Source organism: Pristiophorus japonicus, chromosome 13 (assembly GCF_044704955.1).
Source record: "Pristiophorus japonicus isolate sPriJap1 chromosome 13, sPriJap1.hap1, whole genome shotgun sequence".
Taxonomy (NCBI): domain Eukaryota; kingdom Metazoa; phylum Chordata; class Chondrichthyes; family Pristiophoridae; genus Pristiophorus; species Pristiophorus japonicus.
The window spans coordinates 190,456,904-190,475,413 of NC_091989.1; the positions used below are offsets into that span (position 1 = coordinate 190,456,904).

Below are 18,510 nucleotides of genomic sequence, written 5' to 3' on the forward strand. Positions count from 1 at the left end.
TTTTGAGATGAAGTCGGGGGAAGCAAGGCATCTGGAGATCGGGCGGGAAGGTGGAGTTAGGGTCGAAGATCAGCCATGATCTTATTGAATGGCGGAGCAGGCTCGAGGGGCCGAATGGCCGACTCCTGCTCCCAATTCTTATGTTCTGATGTTCCTGAGCAGGGTAAGAAAACCTCGGTGCACCACTCCGCTCACTTTACTTCTGCTAATGGCGGCTGGCTGTACTGGGCCTCATTGTGTTGGAAAAAGCACAGTCAGCAACAACAACATCAACAACCTGTATTTATATAACGCCTTTAATGTAGTGAAGCGTCCCAGGGCGCTTCACAGGGGTGTTAAGCGCAAAATATTTGACACCGAGCCGCATACGGAGAAATCAGGGCAGGTGACCAAAAGCTCGGTCAAGGAGCATTTTGAAGGAGGAAAGAGAGGTAGAGAGGAGGAGAGGTTTAGGGAGGGAGTTCCAGAGCTTGGGGCCCAGGCAACAGAAGGCACGGCCACCGATGGTGGAGCGATTATAATCAGGGATGGTCAGGGGGGCAGAATTAGAGGAGCGCAGACATCTCGGGGGGTTGTGGGGCTGGAGGAGATTACAGGGATAGGGAGGGGCGAGGCCATGGAGGGATTTGAAAACAAGGATGAGAATTTTGAAATCGAGGCGTTGCTTAACTGGAAGCCAAAGTAGGTCAGTGAGCACAGGGGGTGATGGGTAAGCGGGACTCGGTGCGAGTTAGGACACGGGACAGTGAGCACAGTGGGTGATGGGTGAGCGGGACTTGGTGCGAGTTAGGATACGGGTCAGTGAGCACAGGGGATGATGGGTGAGCGGGACTCGGTGCGAGTTAGGACACGGGGCAGTGAGCACAGGAGGTGATGGGTGAGCAGGACTCAGTGCGAGTTAGGACATGGGGCAGCGAGCACAGGGGTGATGGGTGAGCGGGACTTGGTGCGAGTTAGGACACTGGGGCAGCCGAGTTTTGGATCACCTCTAGTTTACGAAGGGTGGACTGTGGGAGGCCAGCAAGGAGTGCGTTGGAATAGTCAAATCTAGAGGTAACAAAGGCAGGGATGAAGGTTTCAACAGCGGATGAGCTGAGGCAAGGGTGGAGACGGGCGATGTTACAGATGTGGTAATAAGCGGTCTTAGTTATGCTGAGGAAAAGTCAGAGGGTCAGTACTGAGGAAGCACTGCAGTGTCGGAGGGGCAGTACTGAGGGAACGCTGCACTGTCGGAGGGGCAGTACTGAGGGAGTGCTGCACTGTCGGAGGGGCAGTACTGAGGGAACACTGCACTGTTGGAGGGTCAGTACTGAGGGAGCGCTGCACTGTCGGAGGGGCAGTGCTGAGGGAGTGCCGCATTGTCATTGAGTCAGTACTGAGGGAGTGCCGCATTTTCGGAGGGGCGGTGCTAAGAGAGCGCTGCACTGTCGGAGGAGCAGAACTGAGGGAGCGTCGCACTGTCGCAGGATCAGTACTGAGGGAGTGCTGCACTGTCGGAGGGGCAGTACTGAGGGAGCGCCGCATTGTGGGTGGGGCAGTACTGAGGGAGCGCTGCACTGTCGGAGGGGCAGTACTGAGGGAGCGCCGCATTGTGGGTGGGGCAGTACTGAGGGAGCGCTGCACTGTCGGAGGGGCAGTACTGAGGGAGTGCTGCACTGTTGGAGAGCACAGTACACTGTTGGAGAGGCAGTACTGAGGGAGCGCCGCACTGTCGGAGGGGCAGTACTGAGGGAGCGCCGCACTGTCGGAGGGGCAGTACTGAGGGAGCGCCGCACTGTCGGAGGGGCAGTACTGAGGGAGCGCCGCACTGTCGGAGATTCTGTCTTTCCGATCAGACGTTAAACCGAGGCCCCGTCTGCCCTCTCAGGTGGATGTAAAAGATCCCGTGGGACTATTTGAAAGAAGAGCGGGGGAGTTATTCCCTCAGTCCTAGGCCGATATCTATCCCTCAATCAATATTACTAAAAAAACAGCTTACCTGGTCATTATCACATTGCTGTTTGTGGCATCGTGCTGCTTCCTGCTTGACAACAATGACTCCATTTCCACAGTCGTTCATTGGCTGTAAAGTAATTTGGGAAGTCTTGAAAGGCGTTGTTTAAATGCAAGTCTTTCTTTCAAGCCCAGTGTGGACATTGTGGCCTGGGGATATCTCCTTCACACACAGCGGTTCCTCACAGCGGGGGAGGCTGTTACTGATAAGCATCTGAAAGGGAATCTCCACCATCCGCTGATCAACAGAAGCCAGAAGTGAGGGTCGGTGTTAATCTCCCTGACTCTGTACCGCACAGAGAAAGACCAGCTCAGTGCCATTAGCCTCTCTTGTCTCCGTGGTCCTTCATACATTGGGAGAGGGGCGGGGGTGCTTTCACATCGATCTTTGGCAGGATTTGCACATTCAGCAACCCTTAACCACTCAAAGCCAACGCAAGGATGAGTCAGTATTCAGACTTCAACCTGACCACCCACAGGCTTCCATTGCGGGGAATCGCTTCATTATAAAGTCGCACCAACAACTGGCACCCTGCACTACAGTTAATTATCATCATCACAGGCTGTCCCTCGCAATCGAGGAAGACTTGCTTCCACTCTAAAAGTGAGTTCTCAGGTGGCTGAACAGTCCAATACGAGAGCCACAGTCTCTGTCACAGGTGGGACAGACAGCGGTTGAGGGAAGGGGAGGGTGGGACTGGTTTGCCGCACGCTCCTTCCGCTGCCTGTGCTTGGTTTCTGCACGCTCTCGGCGACGAGACTCGAGGTGCTCAGCGCCCTCCCGGATGCTCTTCCTCCACTTAGGGCGGTCTTTGGCCAGGGACTCCCAGGTGTCGGTGGGGATGTTGCACTTTATCAGGGAGGCTTTGAGGGTGTCCTTGTAACGTTTCCTCTGCCCACCTGGGGCTCGCTTGCTGTGAAGGAGTTCCGAGTCGAGCACTTGCTTTGGGAGTCTCATGTCTGGCATGCGAACGATGTGGCCTGCCCAGACGAGCTGATAGAGTGTGGTCAGTACTTCGATGCTGGGGATGTTGGCCTGAACAGTTATTACCCGCTGAGGGGACTGTGCGGGTCGATTGAATTTGAAAAATGCAGATCTTCGTGAAAACCCTAACGGGAAAAACAGTAACCCTCAAGGTTGAATCCCTTGGATACGGTTGAAAATGTAAATGCTAAGATTCAGGACAAGGAAGGTATTCCCCCTGATCAACAGAAACTGATCTTTGCTGAGCAACAGTTGGAGGATGGCCGTACTCTCTCTGGTTACAACGTCCAGAAGGAGTCAACTCTACACCTCGTCCTGGGGCTGCATGGCACTGCTCAGAAGAGGAAGAAAATGTCTTACACAACCCCAATGAAGAACCAGCATAAGAGGGAGAAGGTCAAGCTTGCTGTCGTAAATATGACAAGGTTAAAATAGAAACATAGAAAATTGGTGCAGGAGTAGGCCATTCGGCCCTTCTAGCCTGCACCACCATTCAATGAGTTCATGGCTGAACATGCAACTTCAGTACCCCATTCCTGCTTTCTCGCCATACCCCTTGATCCCCCGAGTAGTAAGGACTACATTTAACTCCTTTTTGAATATATTTAGTGAATTGGCCTCAACAACTTTCTGTGGTAGAGAATTCCACAGGTTCACCACTCTCTGGGTGAAGAAGTCTCTCCTTATTTCGGTCCTAAATGGCTTACCCCTTATCCTTAGACTGTGTCCCCTGGTTCTGGACTTCCCCAACATTAATAAGAACATAAGAACATAAGAACATAAGAATTAGGAACAGGAGTAGACCATCTAGCCCCTCGAGCCTGCTCCGCCATTCAACAAGATCATGGCTGATCTGGCCGTGGACTCAGCTCCACTTACCCGCCCGCTCCCCGTAACCCTTAATTCCCTTATTGGTTAAAAATCTATCTATCTGTGATTTGAATATATTCAATGAGCTAGCCTCAACTGCTTCCTTGGGCAGAGAATTCCACAGATTCACAACCCTCTGGGAGAAGAAATTCCTTCTCAACTCGGTTTTAAATTGGCTCCCCCGTATTTTGAGGCTATGCCCCCTAGTTCTAGTCTCCCCGATCAGTGGAAACAACCTCTCTGCCTCTATCTTGTCTATCCCTTTCATTATTTTAAATGTTTCCATAAGATCACCCCTCATCCCTCCGAACTCCAACGAGTAAAGACCCAGTCTACTCAATCCACCACCACAAGGTTGATGGACATGGGAAAAGCTATCGTCTATGACGCGAGAGTCCATCCGAGGGGTGTGGTGCTGGAGTGGGCATGGTCAGTCACTTCAACAGGCAATACTGTGGGCAGTGCTGTCTGACACACTGCTACAACAAGGCTGAAGATGCATAATTATGTAGATTTAAATAAACTATGAAGGAAAATGAAAAAAAAAACCTTCAATAATATCCGGGGGGGGGGTGGTGAGGGGAAGAGTGAGTGAGATAAGATGGAATGGACCTTTTTTGATGGACCAATGAAGGCTGACCCAGGGACACCAAACAACAATCGTTACCACCTTTTTTAGGACATCACCAATATAGGAGAGAAACACATGATCCAATCAAACTGAAAGATACCAAGATGAGCAACAAAGTCCCAATGAGGGGCTTCAGTTACCGGGGTAGACTGGGGAAGCCAGGCTTGTTCTCCTTGGAGCAGAGAAGGTTGAGAGGAGATTTGATAGAGATATCCAAAATCATGAAGGATTTTAATAAATGTTCTTATGTTTCTTCTGGCAGGAGGGTGGGTAACCAGAGGGCACAGATTGAAGGTAATTTGCAAAAGAGCCAGAGGGGGAGATGAGGGAACTTTTTTTTTATGCCTGAAAGGGCAGTGGGAGCAGGTCGAGTGAGGTCAGAGCTTCGATGCTGGGGATGTTGGCCTGATCAAGAACACTGACACTGATGTGTCTGTCCTCCCGGGGGATTTGCAGGATCTTGCGGAGACATCGTTGGTGGTACTTCTCCAGCGCTTTGAAATGTCTGCTGTATATGGTCCACGTCTCTGAGCCATACAGGAGGGTGGGTATCAGGGCTGCCCTGTAGACCATGAGCTTGGTGCCAGATTTGAGGGCCTGGTCTTCAAACACTCTCTTCCTCAGGTGACCGAAGGCTGCGCTGGTACACTGGAGGCGGTGTTGGACCTCGTCATCGATGCCTGCCCTTGCTGATAGTAGGCTCCCGAGGTATGGAAAGTGGTCCACGTTGTCCAAGGCTGCGCCGTGGATTTTGATGACCGGAGGGCAGTGCTGTGTGGAGGGGTCAGGTTGGTGGAGGACTTTTGTCCGTGTCTACCAGAATCGAATCACACTCGACCAGCTCCGTTGGCGGGCCACATCGTAAACATGCCCAACACGAGACTCCCAAAGCAAGTGCTCTACCTGGAACTCCTACACAGCAGGCGAGCCCCAGGTGGGCAGAGGAAACGTTTAAAAGACATCCTCAAAGCCTCCCTGATAAAATGCAACATCCCCACCGACACCTGGGAGTCCCTGGCCAAAGACCGCCCTAAGTGGAGGAAGTGCATCCGGGAGGGCGCTGAGCACCTCGAGTCTCGTCGCCGAGAGCATGCAGAAATCAAGCGCAGGCAGCGGAAGGAGCGTGCGGCAAACCAGTCCCACCCTCCCCTTCCCTCAACCACTGTCTGTCCCACCTGTGACAGAGACTGTGGCTCCCGTATTGGTCTGTTCAGTCACCTGGGAACTCACTTTTAGAGTGGAAGCAAGTCTTCCTCGATTCCGAGGGACTGCCGATGATGATGGTGATGGAAGCAGATTCAATAGTAACTTTCAAAAGGGAAATAGGAGGGGAGTAGGACTCATTGGGTAATCTTTCAAAGAGCCGGTACAATGGGCTCCTTCAATGCTGAATCTTTATTTTAATCAATCATGGATGTGGCAAGGGCCGCATTTATTCCCGCCCCGAGTTTTCCTGCTGCACCATCTCAGAAAACTACCTCGCTGTGGGTCTGGAGTCACATATCGGCCAGACCGGGTAAAGGCGGCAGATTTCCTTCCCTAAAGGGGCATTAGTGAACTAGTTGGGTTTTTACACCAATCCAGTAGTTTCATGGTCACCGTTACTGACACAAGGTTTTTATTCCAGATTTATTTAATTATGGAATTTAAATTCCACAGCTGTTGTGGTGGGATTTGAACTCGTGTTTCGGGATCGTTAGTCCAGGCCTCGGGATTACTGGTCTAGTGACATAACCACCGTGCTACAGTTCCCATATATTATGAAAAACAAAGGGATACATTCCCAATTAAATCAAAACGTTATTATCCGTGCCGATAAGACACGCTGGGCTGGATTTTCGGCGATGCTGATCTCGGGGCGGTAATGGCGGCGGGGCGATAAAGTTAACGCCCGGGAACAGTTTGCGCCTCAGTCAGTAACATTCACCCGCTGGGCCCTGAGTGTGGGGCGGGGCCTGAGTGTGGGGCGGGGCCCTGAGCGTGGGGCGGGGCCCTCAGTGTGGGCGGGGCCTGAGTGTGGGGCGGGGCCCTGAGCGTGGGGTGGGGCCTGAGTGTGGGGCGGGGCCCTGAGCGTGGGGCGGGGCCCTCAGTGTGGTGCTGGGGGTGGGGCCTGAGTGTGGGGCAGGGCCCTGAGCGTGGGGTGGGGCCTGAGTGTGGGGCAGGGCCCTGAGCGTGGGGCGGGGCCCTCAGTGTGGTGCTGGGGGTGGGGCCCTGAATGTGGGTCGGGCCGCCCTGAGTGTGGGCGGGGCCTGAGTGTGGGGCGGGCCCCTGAGTGTGGGCAGGGCCTGAGTGTGGGGTGAGGGCGGGGCCCTGAGTGTGGGGCGGGACTCTGGGTGTGGGCGGGGCCTGAGTGTGGGACGGGGGCGGGCCCCTGAGTGTGGGCAGGGCCTGAGTGTGGGGCAGGGCCCTCAGTGTGGTGCTGGGGGTGGGGCCCTGAGTGTGGGCGGGCCCTGAGTGTGGGTGGGTCCTGAGTGTGAGCAGGGCACTAGGGGAGGCGTTACACACCTCTCTCAGGGCGCTAGGCCGGCTGGGCAAGGGACAATCCCCCCGAGCTAAACAGCCGGCCTCAGAGCGCCGTGCGAGGGGCCTGGGGGAAAACCTGAAAAAGCACCAAAAACATTGCCAATACATAGCCCACACCACCACAACATAAATCGCAAAAAACATAAAAGGAAACCAACCACACTGACCTGAGGTGGACATTACTGACCTCACTGCGGCCGTTACAGCTCGGACCGGCCGCTTTCCCAGGTGTTCCCAGCAGGGGGCGCTGCGGGGCATACGGATCGGGCGGGAGCCAATCATCGAGCCGGTGTCACACCCCGGGGGCGTTGCACACCGGCTCGCCTCCCCCGGGCGGTAATGCTCCGCGCCCCCTCGATACTGGCGCCGAATGTCCCGGCGGGGCGCTGGGAGCTGGCCGCACAGGCGCACGTGCTCACTGCCGCCATTGCCGCCCCTCTGGGGTGAAAACAAGGGCAACAAGGAACCGAAAATATGCCACATAAGGAGGTATTAGGGCAGATGACCAAAAGCTCGGTCAAAGAGGTCAGTTTTAAGGAGCGTCTTAAAGCAGGAGAGAGAAGTGGAGAGGCGGAGATGCTGAAGCCGGGAGTTCCAGAGCTTGTTGCACGGCCAACAAATAACAGGCATATATCGTCCAACACATTCTTTGTCATTAACGCTTCAGAAACGCCGCACAACAGATGTGCAAATTGGTGAATGGCGCCAGCCAAGACCCGACACATAAAACGAATGTTTGTTTTTGGAATGCTTTATGTTTCAGTAATCCCGCGGCCACCGGTCCAGGCCCTTAAAACTCACGGTACGATTGTTTCTCTTCAGTGTGCCGTGGTCGATGCTCGCCTGCGACGGTGAGACCATGTCCTGGCTGACGTCTGTCTGTCTCTGAGCGTGCATACCTCGCCGAACCAACCTCCGCCGGCTCGGCGTAGGTACTGGGCCACTCGGTGTGCCCTGCTCCAAGCCCCTCGGCCCCGCTACTTCCTCGGTGGAGGAAGAGGTGGCCGCAGGTAGATTGGACCCGTGAGTCCCCGAGTCCCCCTCCTCCACCTATTGGGTTGGTGAGCTGGCCTGAGGCTCGTCCATCCGATTCTCCTCCTTTGTGGTCTCCCCTCTGGTGGTGGGCTCCACTTGCAGCAGTACGGCCGACCCACCAGGGGGCTCCAAAGGTCTCCGATCGTCCTGGGCAGCGGGAAAACATAATATGGAAGGTGAGTAGAAGAGAAGGGGAGGCCCAGGGTGACATGAGAACGCTTAGGCTGCGCAGGCATATGTAGGAGGAGCAACACTACTGCATTAGATATCACCGACAGACGTTACAGTTAATTAACATGAACAGAATGTACAGAAACTGCATGGCATTATAACAACCTATCATGATCCTAGCATTAATTAGTTTACATTTGATTATATAATTCATATATTATACTCAAATAGCATTAACTCACATAACATTACCTGGGGTTTATAAATGACTTACTTACCGCCACAACCCGATCGGCACCACCACGGGTGGCCAAGCGATTATCGACCCCAAGGGCTGCGGCCCGCTCCTCGAGGTCCGTCAACTCTGCGGACCCCCTTCCCATGCGACGACACTCTGCGCAATTGGAAGATATCTTCTTCTGCAAAGATGACAAGAGCATGGTATAAGCTAATTGCCCGGGTATTAGTACGGAACATCCACAATTAACCATCGCCAATGCTTTTCATCAATGTCCCATTAACATTATATGTTATATGCTAAGACAGTTGGGATGCAATTCATCATCATATCATCATAGACAGTCCCTCGGAGTCGAGGAAGACTTGCTTCCACTCTAAAAGTGAGTTCTCGGGGTGACTGAACAGTCCAATACAGTAATTACAGACTCTGTCACAGGTGGGACAGACAGTGGTTGAGGGAAGGGGAGGGTGGGACTGGTTTGCCGCACACTCCTTCCGCTGCCTGCGCTTGCTTTCTGCATGCTCTCGGCGACGAGACTCGAGGTGCTCAGCGCCCTCCCCGGATGCACTTCCTCCACTTAGGGCGGTCTTTGGCCAGGGACTCCCAGGTGTCGGTGGGGATGTTGCACTTTATCAGGGAGGCTTTGAGGGTGTCTTTGAAACGTTTCCTCTGCCCACCTGGGGCTCGTTTGCCGTGAAGGAGATCCGAGTAGAGCGCTTGCTTTGGGAATCTTGTGTCAGGCATGCGAACAATGTGGCCCGTCCAGCGGAGCTGGTCGAGTGTGGTCAGTGCTTCGATGCTGGGGATGTTGGCCTGATCGAGGACGCTAACGTTGGTGCGTCTGTCCTCCCAGGGGATTTGTAGGATCTTGCGGAGACATGCAATTGATGCATGATTAACACATCTAAGTTCAGAAAAGCAATGTAATAAGATCGTGGATAGGAAGTAACGTGTGACACCGAGCTTACCCAGCTTACCATACTTATTTTCAATCTACAGCATCACAAAAGCAAAATACCGCGGATGCTGGAAGCTCGAATAAAAGCAGAGAATGCTGGAAATCTCAGCGGGTCGGGCAGCATCTGTGGAGAGGAAGCAGAGTTAGCGTTTCGGGTCGATGACCCTTCGTCAGAGCTGGAGAGTGTTCGGAAAGAACGGATTCTTAACAAGCACTGAAAGGGGGAAGGGAAGAAAGAACAAAAGGGAAGGTCTGTGATAGGTTAGAAGACAGGAGAGATTAGAGAGACAAAAGGGATGATGGCCCAAATTCAAATGATATACTTGATCAAACACGAGAGGGGAAACAGAAAGCAAAGAAGATGAACAAGGTAAAAGACAAACGGAAATCCCGGCTGAGGGAAGAGCAGAACTTGTTCAAGGTGGGCATTCCTGGAAGAGAAGTTGCTGTGAGTTAAACACTGAGACAGGAGCAAAATACCGCGGATGCTGGAATCTGGAATAAAAACAGAAACTGCTGGCAGGTTTACATTTTAAGTAATGAGTCAGTGCATGATTGCAGTTATTTAAGTTATTAAAGTTATTGAAGTGAGTACTTACTCTCACAGACGCAACAAGGTCATTCCAACGCTTGCGGCACTGGTTCTGCTCCCGGTAAACATGAGCGGCCGGTGATACCACCTCAGCAATCTCCGCCCATATTCATTGGTTATCACTGGGGGGCGGGGGGTTCCCACGACAACCCCGGGTTAATTGGCTCCACCTCGTTTCAACTTTGTGGACCAATCAGAATTGTGGACTCATCAGAAAAAGGCTTGGCCCTCTTCCTCCCTCCCACCTCAGCCACCTCAACCACATCACTCATCACTACTTCTGTGTTACAAATGTGTTATAAATTAATCATTTATCACAAGGATATTGGTGCATTGTTCTGCCTGTGACCACCAGGCCGTGTCACTGTCACACACAGGTAGTGTTTCCTTGTTTCACATTTCCATACAAAGACCATCTCTTTACACATACCTTTTCTACACAATTGCAGCAGGCATGAGCAAGGACCTGAAGCTTATTAAAAGACACACATTTCAATACAACAAACGTTACACGGGAGAAATGTTCAATTTGAACATAAGAAATAGGAGCAGGATTAGGACAGTTGGACTCTCGACCATTTAAGAAGATCATGGCTGATCTGATCATGGACTCAGTTCCACTTCGCTGCCCGCTCCCCATAACCCTTTATTCCCTTATCGCTCAAAAATCTGTCTATCTCCACCTTAACTATATTCAAAGACCCAGCCTCCACAGCTCCCTGAGGCAGAGGGTTCCATAGATTTACAACCCTCAGAGAAGAAATTCCTCTTCTCCGTTTCAAATGGGTGGCCGCTTATTCTAAGACTATGTCCCCTAGTTTTAGTTTCCCCTGAGTTGAAATATCCTTCCTGCATCCACCTTGTCGAGCCCCCTCATTATCTTATAAATTTCGATAAGATCACCTCTCATTCTTCTGAGCTCCAATGTGTATAGGCCCAACCAACTCAACTTATCTTCATAAGTCAATCCCCTCATCTCCGGAATCAATGCCGTGAACTTTCTCTGAGCAGCCTCCAATGCAAGTATACTCTTCTTTAAATACGGAGACCAAAATATGGAGTCCATTACAGGCAAAATGCCAAGCAAACCAGCAGCACACTGGCACCTTAACAGTGTCTCATCGGCCTACAGGCTTTTCTTAAAATAGATTTGCTGAGAGGATATAAACTTAAACCAGGTTTGCAGGCGTGATGCTCTATTCACATATTGAAGGTAGAAGAGATGCTGTGGGGTACATGCTAAGTCCAGTAGCTGAAAGTGATTAACAGACTGGGTTTATCATTACTGAGGTGAATGATCAGCCATGAATGGTGGTGCAGGCTCGAAGGGCCGAATGGCCTACTCCTGCACCTATTTTCTGTGTTTCTATGTTTCTATAACTTTTAAAATCTTCGAATATTCTGATTCTCCACTTGCTCTCTGCCTGTGTGTGTGTGTGTGTGTGTCTCTCTCTCCCTTCCCCCCTCCTCTTCTGCGCATGCGCAGGTGACCCCTGACCTCCAGAATCACGGGAAAAGTGAAGTGCTGAAAAAATACCCGCGCATGTGTAGAATAGCCGTTGTGAGGGACGCCGGCTTTGCAAAACGAAAAAGACCACTACCGCCCACTCACTTTCGCTATCGCCACCACCCAAAAAAATGGCAAAACTAGCGGTTTTTAAACTGGGCAGTATTCCGGCGGTTTTTAAAAGAGAGACATCCACGACTGCCGGGAATACCGCCCAGATATGGGCGACACAATCCCTTGATCACATTTTGGCTCCAGGTTCCCTCGTGAATGTCCGGATACATGGAGCCCCCACACTGTCTCGCTTGGAATTTAATCTCATGCATTCAACACCCTCGGCATATAGCGACATGTAAAATGATTTCCCCGCCTGCCCCTCCATCACGTGGGGTCTGAGACTGTGCCGCACTGTGCGTGGGAATAGCGCAGTCTTTAATCAGGCTCTCAGCGGGACGTTTCTTCCTGCTCTGCACTGGGGAACGTTCCGTCCGTGAGGCTCAGTAAGGAATAAAGAAAGACTTTAGCTTTCTATAGCGCCTTTCCCAACCTCAGGACGTCCCAAAGCACTTTACAGCCAATGCAGTACTTTTGGAGTGTAGTCACTGCTGTAATGTGGGAAACACAGCAACCAACATGTGCACAGCAAGCTCCCACACACAGCAATGTGATAATGACCAGATAATATGTTTAGTGATGTTGGATGAGGGATAAATATTGACCAGGACACCGCAGATAACTCCCCTGCTCTTCTTTGCAAAAAGTACCATGGGATCTTTTACATCCAACTGAGAGAGCAGATGGAGCCTCGGTTTAATGATTCATCTGAAAGAGAGCACCTCCGACACTGCGCACTCCCTCAGTACTGCCCCTCCGACAGTGCGGCGCTCCCTCAGTACCGCCTCTCCGACAGTGCGGCGCTCCCTCAGCACTGCACCTCCGACACTGCGCACTCCCTCAGTACTGCCCCTCCGACAGTGCGGCGCTCCCTCAGTACCGCCCCTCCGACAGTGCAGCACTCCCTCAGTCCTGCCCCTCCGACAGTGTGGCGCTCCCTCAGTTCTGCCCCTCCGACAGTGCAGCACTCCCTCAGTCCTGCCCCTCCAACAGTGCAGCACTCCCTCAGTACTGCCCCTCCGACAGTGCGGCGCTACCTCAGTACTGCCCCTCCGACAGTGCAGCACTCTCTCAGTTCTGCCCCTCCGACAGTGCGGCACTCCCTCAGTCCTGCCCCTCCGACAGTGCGGCGTTCCCTCAGTACCGCCCCTCCGACAGTGCGGCACTCCCCCAGTACTGCACCTCCGACAGTGCAGCACTCCCTCAGTCCTGCCCCTCCGACAGTGTGGCACTCCCCCAGTACTGCCCCTCCGACAGTGCGGCACTCCCCCAGTACTGCCCCTCCGACAGTGTGGCACTCCCCCAGTACTGCCCCTCCGGCAGTGTGGCACTCCCCCAGTACTGCCCCTCCGACAGTGCGGCACTCCCCCAGTACTGCACTGGGAGTGTCAGTCTGGATTATGCGCTGATGCCTCTGGAGTGGTATTTGAACCTTGTAACTCAGCGGACGAGAATGCTAGCGACTGAGCTACGGCTGACACCAGCCCCCTCCTTGTGCAAACCCTGATAGCACAATCCCCTCTTGTTGCAGTCCCATACATCAAACATCCTGCAGTACACTGACAGCAACACTCAATAACTCTGGAACCGCGTCGCTGTGCACGCCTCGAGTCCGCGGGCGTGTTCGGTTAACCAGTGGGAGGGCTGGATTCTCCGCGTTAATGGGGACCATATGGTTCAGGGTCTGTAACCCGCCAGGAAGTGGAGGGAGACTGACTCGAGCTTTCCTACAGCTGTAGTTTTGTTGTTTAGAGCCCCATTAACTCGGAGCAAAGGTTACTTTTTCAGGTTCTGTCTTTTTATTTATAGCCCTCCCATTTTAACTTGTAACTGTAGCGTGGGCTGTAAGTGGATATCCCAAGCCCCCATGGCCCAGGGGGCGATGTTACCCTCGGCGTTGTTACTCCACCGCACGGTTCAGGCTGGTTTCGGGGGGCTCCGCATGTTTAACTTGGCTTTGAAATGAATCACGACCTGTCACAGCCCTTCCCCCTCGTCTGCCCTCCGACCCCTTTCATTTCCTGCTGCTCCACAAGAAGTGGTTACTGATGGTTTTCTCCGAGGCTTGAAGTCACATCGCTGGGAGGACTGTGTGATTTTAGTGAGCTGTGGAACATAAGAACTTGGAGCAGGAGGAGTCCATGTGGCCCCTCGGGCTTGCCCCACCATTCAATTAGATCGTGTCTGTCAGCGGGTAGCACCCTCGCCCTCTGCATCAGAAGGTTGTGGGTTCAAGTCCCACTCCAGGGCCTTGAGCACAAAAATAATCTAGGCTGGCACTTCAGTGCAGTGCTGAGAGAGTGCTGCACTGTCGGAGGTGCCGTCTTTCTGATGAGACGTTAAACCGACGCCCCGTCTGCTCTCTCCGGTGGATGTAAAAGATCCCATGGCACTATTTCGAAGAAGAGCAGGGGAGCTATCCCTGGTGTCCTGGGGCCAATATTTATCCCTCAATTAACATGACAAAAAAACAGATTATCCGGTCATGATCACATTGCTGTGTGTGGGAGCTTGCTGTGCACAAGTTGGTTGCTGTGTTTCCCACATTACAACAGTGACTACATTTCTAAATAAGTCCTGCATTCCTTTCTTCCTTTCTTTCATCTCAGTCCTAAATGGCCGACCCCTTATCCTGAGACTGTGACCCCTGGTTCTAAACTCCCCAGCCCAGGGAAACATCCTCCCTGCATCTACCCTGTCAAGCCCTGTCAGCATTTTGTATGTTTCAATGAGATCATAGAAAATAGGTGCAGGAGTAGGCCATTCGGCCCTTCTAGCCTGCACCACCATTCAATGAGTTCATGGCTGAACATGCAACTTCAGTACCCCATTCCTGCTATAGAAACATAGAAAATAGGTGCAGGAGTCGGCTATTCGGCCCTCTCATGCTTCTAAATTAGTGTGCACAGCCTCTCACATGGTCCGATCGAGGGACCAGCGATAGGAGTTGAACACACGTCGGCCCCAATGGACAAAGCCAGATTGGTGGGTGGGGCATTTTTAAAACCCAACGTGCTAAGCTAATGCAGATTAAATCCCGCCTTGTTAAAAACAAAACGAATTTGCAGGGTGTGAACGTTGCCGCAAGGCCGTCCTTTCTTGCGGGCCTCAATGTCTTACTCAGCCTCTTCACAGGGTCGCTAAGAGACAGCCCCGTTGGTGTGGGATTGGAGTCATCTTTTGGCCTAGACTGGGTAAGGACGGCAGGTTTCCTTCCCTGAAGGACACGAGTGAACCCGTTGGGTTTTTGATAGAATCATAGAATGATACAGCGGAGAAGGAGCCAATGGGCCCATCGTGCCTGTGCCCGCTCTTTCCCATCGCCCTGTAAATGTCCTCCCTTAAAGTATTTATCCAATCCCCTGTTTGAAAGTTACTATTGAATCTGCTCTCACCGCCCTTTCAGGCAGCGCGTTCCCGATCACAACTCGCTGTGTAAAAAATGTTTCCTCATCTTCCCTCTGGTTCTTTTGCCAATTACCTTAAACCTGTGTCCCCTGGTTACCCACCCTCCCACCAATGGGAACAGATTCTCCTTATTTACTCATGATAATGAGCACCTCTATCAAATCTCCCCTCAACCTTCTCTGCTCTAAGGAGAACAACGCCAGCTTCTCCACACGACTCAAGGTCGCTCATCCCTGGAACGATTCGCGTCAATCTCCCTGCACCCTCTCGAGGGTCTTCATGTCCTTCTGAAAGTGCTGTGCCCAGAATTGAACACAATACTCCAGTGATTTATTGAGGTTTAATTCATGACAACCTGACAATGTCATGGTCACCTTCACAGATACCATATTTTCACTCCAGAACTACTTAGCAATTATATTTGAATTTAAGTTCTCAAACTTCCTCAGGCGGGTTTGAACTTGTGTTCGAGCTGGATTATTGCAGTCCAGTGAATAATCGCGATTACGCACAGCAAACTACTGCGGAGGCTGGAGTCTGAAATGAAAGCAGAGAATGCTGAAAATACTCAGCGGGTCGGGCAGCGTCTGTGGAGAGAGAAACAGAGTTCATGTTTCAGGTCGGTGACCCTTCGACAGGTCACTATGCTGCTGCACCCGAGAGATTTTCTGACTCAAAGGTGAGAGAGATATCAACCGAGACACGGCTGAATTGAAAGTGAAGAAAAAGAAGTTTGGAAGGAATTTTTTTTTAACCGTTAAGTGATGTTTACGTCAGTGAGCAATAACATAAAACTGGAATTATATTCAGTACGGTCTCAGGATGATCTCGGCAGTCACTCTGGAGCTGATCACACTTTAATATTTGCCTCCAGAGTACTTTCTTACAGGCAGCTAGCCTTAATTCACTGCAATTATTGGAGCTAAAAATGTTTCTCATGTCTCAATGCTACATGCGAGTGATTACTATTAATCATAAAGCCTCCCTAACTGCCTGTCTGACTTACAAGGAAGCAGAGAGATGTCAGAGAAAATCATCACTACATTGCTCACCAGCCTCATCTTCTGACTCCGGAGGGGTTCAGCTACAGAAAGCGGGGGGCGTGGGAATAGAACCATAACGGTCAGAATTTCCCGGGCTGGTAGCAGGCGCCATCGGAGGCGGGGCGGGTGGGAAAGTTGGTATTTTTTGGGAGGGGGTCAGGCACCCTCTATCATCCCGTTCCCATGCAGCTCTCCCACAGGTCAGCCGTGGTTCTGTGGGCAGCACTCGTGCCTCTGAGTCAGAAGGTTATGGGTTCAAGCCCCACTCCAGGGACTTAGAAACATAGATAGAAACATAGAAAATAGGTGCAGGAGCAGGCCATTCAGCCCTTCTAGCCTGCACCGCCATTCAATGAGTTCATGGCTGAACATGAAACTTCAGTTCCCCCATTCCTGCTTTCTCGCCATAACCCTTGATCCCCCGAGTAGTAAGGACTTCATCTAACTCCCTTTTGAATATATTTAGTGAATTGGCCTCAACTACTTTCTGTGGTAGAGAATTCCACAGGTTCACCACTCTCTGGGTGAAGAAATTTCTCCTCATCTCGGTCCTAAATGGCTTACCCCTTATCCTCAGACTGTGACCCCTGGTTCTGGACTTCCCCAACATTGGGAACATTCTTTCTGCATCTAACCTGTCTAAACCCGTCAGAATTTTAAACGTTTCTATGAGGTCCCCTCTCATTCTTCTGAACTCCAGTGAATACAAGCCCAGTTGATCCAATCTTTCTTGATAGGTCAGTCCCGCCATCCCGGGAATCAGTCTGGTGAACCTTCGCTGCACTCCCTCAATAGCAAGAATGTCCTTCCTCAAGTTAGGAGACCAAAACTGTACACAATACTCCAGGTGTGGCCTCACCAAGGCCCTGTACAACTGTAGCAACACCTCCCTGCCCCTGTATTCAAATCCCCTCGCTATGAAGGCCAACATGCCATTTGCTTTCTTAACCGCCTGCTGTACCTGCATGCTAACCTTCAATGACTGATGTACCATGACACCCAGGTCTCGTTGCACCTTCCCTTTTCCTAATCTGTCACCATTCAGATAATAGTCTGTCTCTCTGTTTTTACCACCAAAGTGGATAACCTCACATTTATCCACATTATACTTCATCTGCCATGCATTTGCCCACTCACCTAACCTATCCAAGTCACTCTGCAGCCTAATAGCATCCTCCTCGCAGCTCACACTGCCACCCAACTTAGTGTCATCAGCAAATTTGGAGATACTGCATTTAATCCCCTCGTCTAAATCATTAATGTACAATGTAAACAGCTGGGGCCCCAGCACAGAACCTTGCGGCACTCCACTAGTCACTGCCTGCCATTCTGAAAAGTACAAAACAATCTCAATCACAAAACAATCTTAAACACAAAACAATCTCAGCTGACACGCCCAGTGCAGTACTGAGGGAGTGCCGCACTGTTGAGCGGGGCTGTCTTTCAAATGAGACGTTAAACTGAGGCCCCACCTGCCCTCTCATGGGTGGATGTAAAAAATCCCACAACACAATGTCAAAGAAGAGCAGGGAAGTCCTCCCCGGTGTCCTTGAGCAATTTTCCCCCCCACAATCCACATCACTAAAACAGATGATCTGGTCATTATCTTATTGCTGTTTGTGGGAGCTTGCTGTGCGCATATTGGCTGCCGCGTTTCCCACATTACAACAGTGACTACACTTCAAAAAGTGCTTCATTGGCTGTAAAGTGCTTTGAGACATCCGGTGGTTGTGAAAGGCGCTATATAAATGCAAGTCTTTTTTTCTTCCTTTTTCTGTCAGCGCGGACCCGGACTGAACGGCAGAGGAGGGTGAACAATTGAAGTCATTAGTAGCTTGTTGTCAGACCCTTAAGAGTGGTTTTCAGCTTATTTTTTAAAATTTAACTGCGTGGTCACGGTAAACACGCAGCTCAGGAACCACGTCTGTCAACCTGAGGCGGGAGTTCAATGGCTATTGCTCCAGCTGATTAGTTGACAACATCAAATGTACAGTAAAAGCTCCCACTTGACAGAGATCACTTTTCTCAGGCAGAAGCTTTTGCTCAGGCCATTCCCAGCACAGATTATGCAAGCTGCATGTCTTTTCAGCACAGTCTCCATCCAGTGTTACCTGACTGGAAGAACCTCTCTCACCAGTGACAGATTGCTTCTGTCATCTCTACTTCACCTGCCATTTATTCCGTCAGCATGGCTGTCGTTTATACTGCCCTCACCTCGGTCCTCACAATCCCACCACGGTCAGCCCCAATACCAGCAGCACCAACAACAACACCATGAACCTTCTCCGCAATCACCTGATACCGCACAGGACACAGGGCATCGGCACCCGACCACATTGCTGCCTGGGAGGCCAGGGATGGCCTCACCATGGCCACATTTACTTCACTTGACACTGTACACCCTGACTGCCACATGATGCACCACCATGTTGGCACCACC

The 18,510-nt window shown here is 51.6% G+C and overlaps 1 pseudogene; it reads left to right on the forward strand.

Moving 5' to 3' along the window:
* The first annotated feature begins 3,081 nt into the window (after positions 1-3,081).
* LOC139278370 (ubiquitin-ribosomal protein eS31 fusion protein-like) lies at positions 3,082-4,351 on the forward strand (annotated as a pseudogene).
* The last annotated feature ends 14,159 nt before the right edge of the window (positions 4,352-18,510 follow it).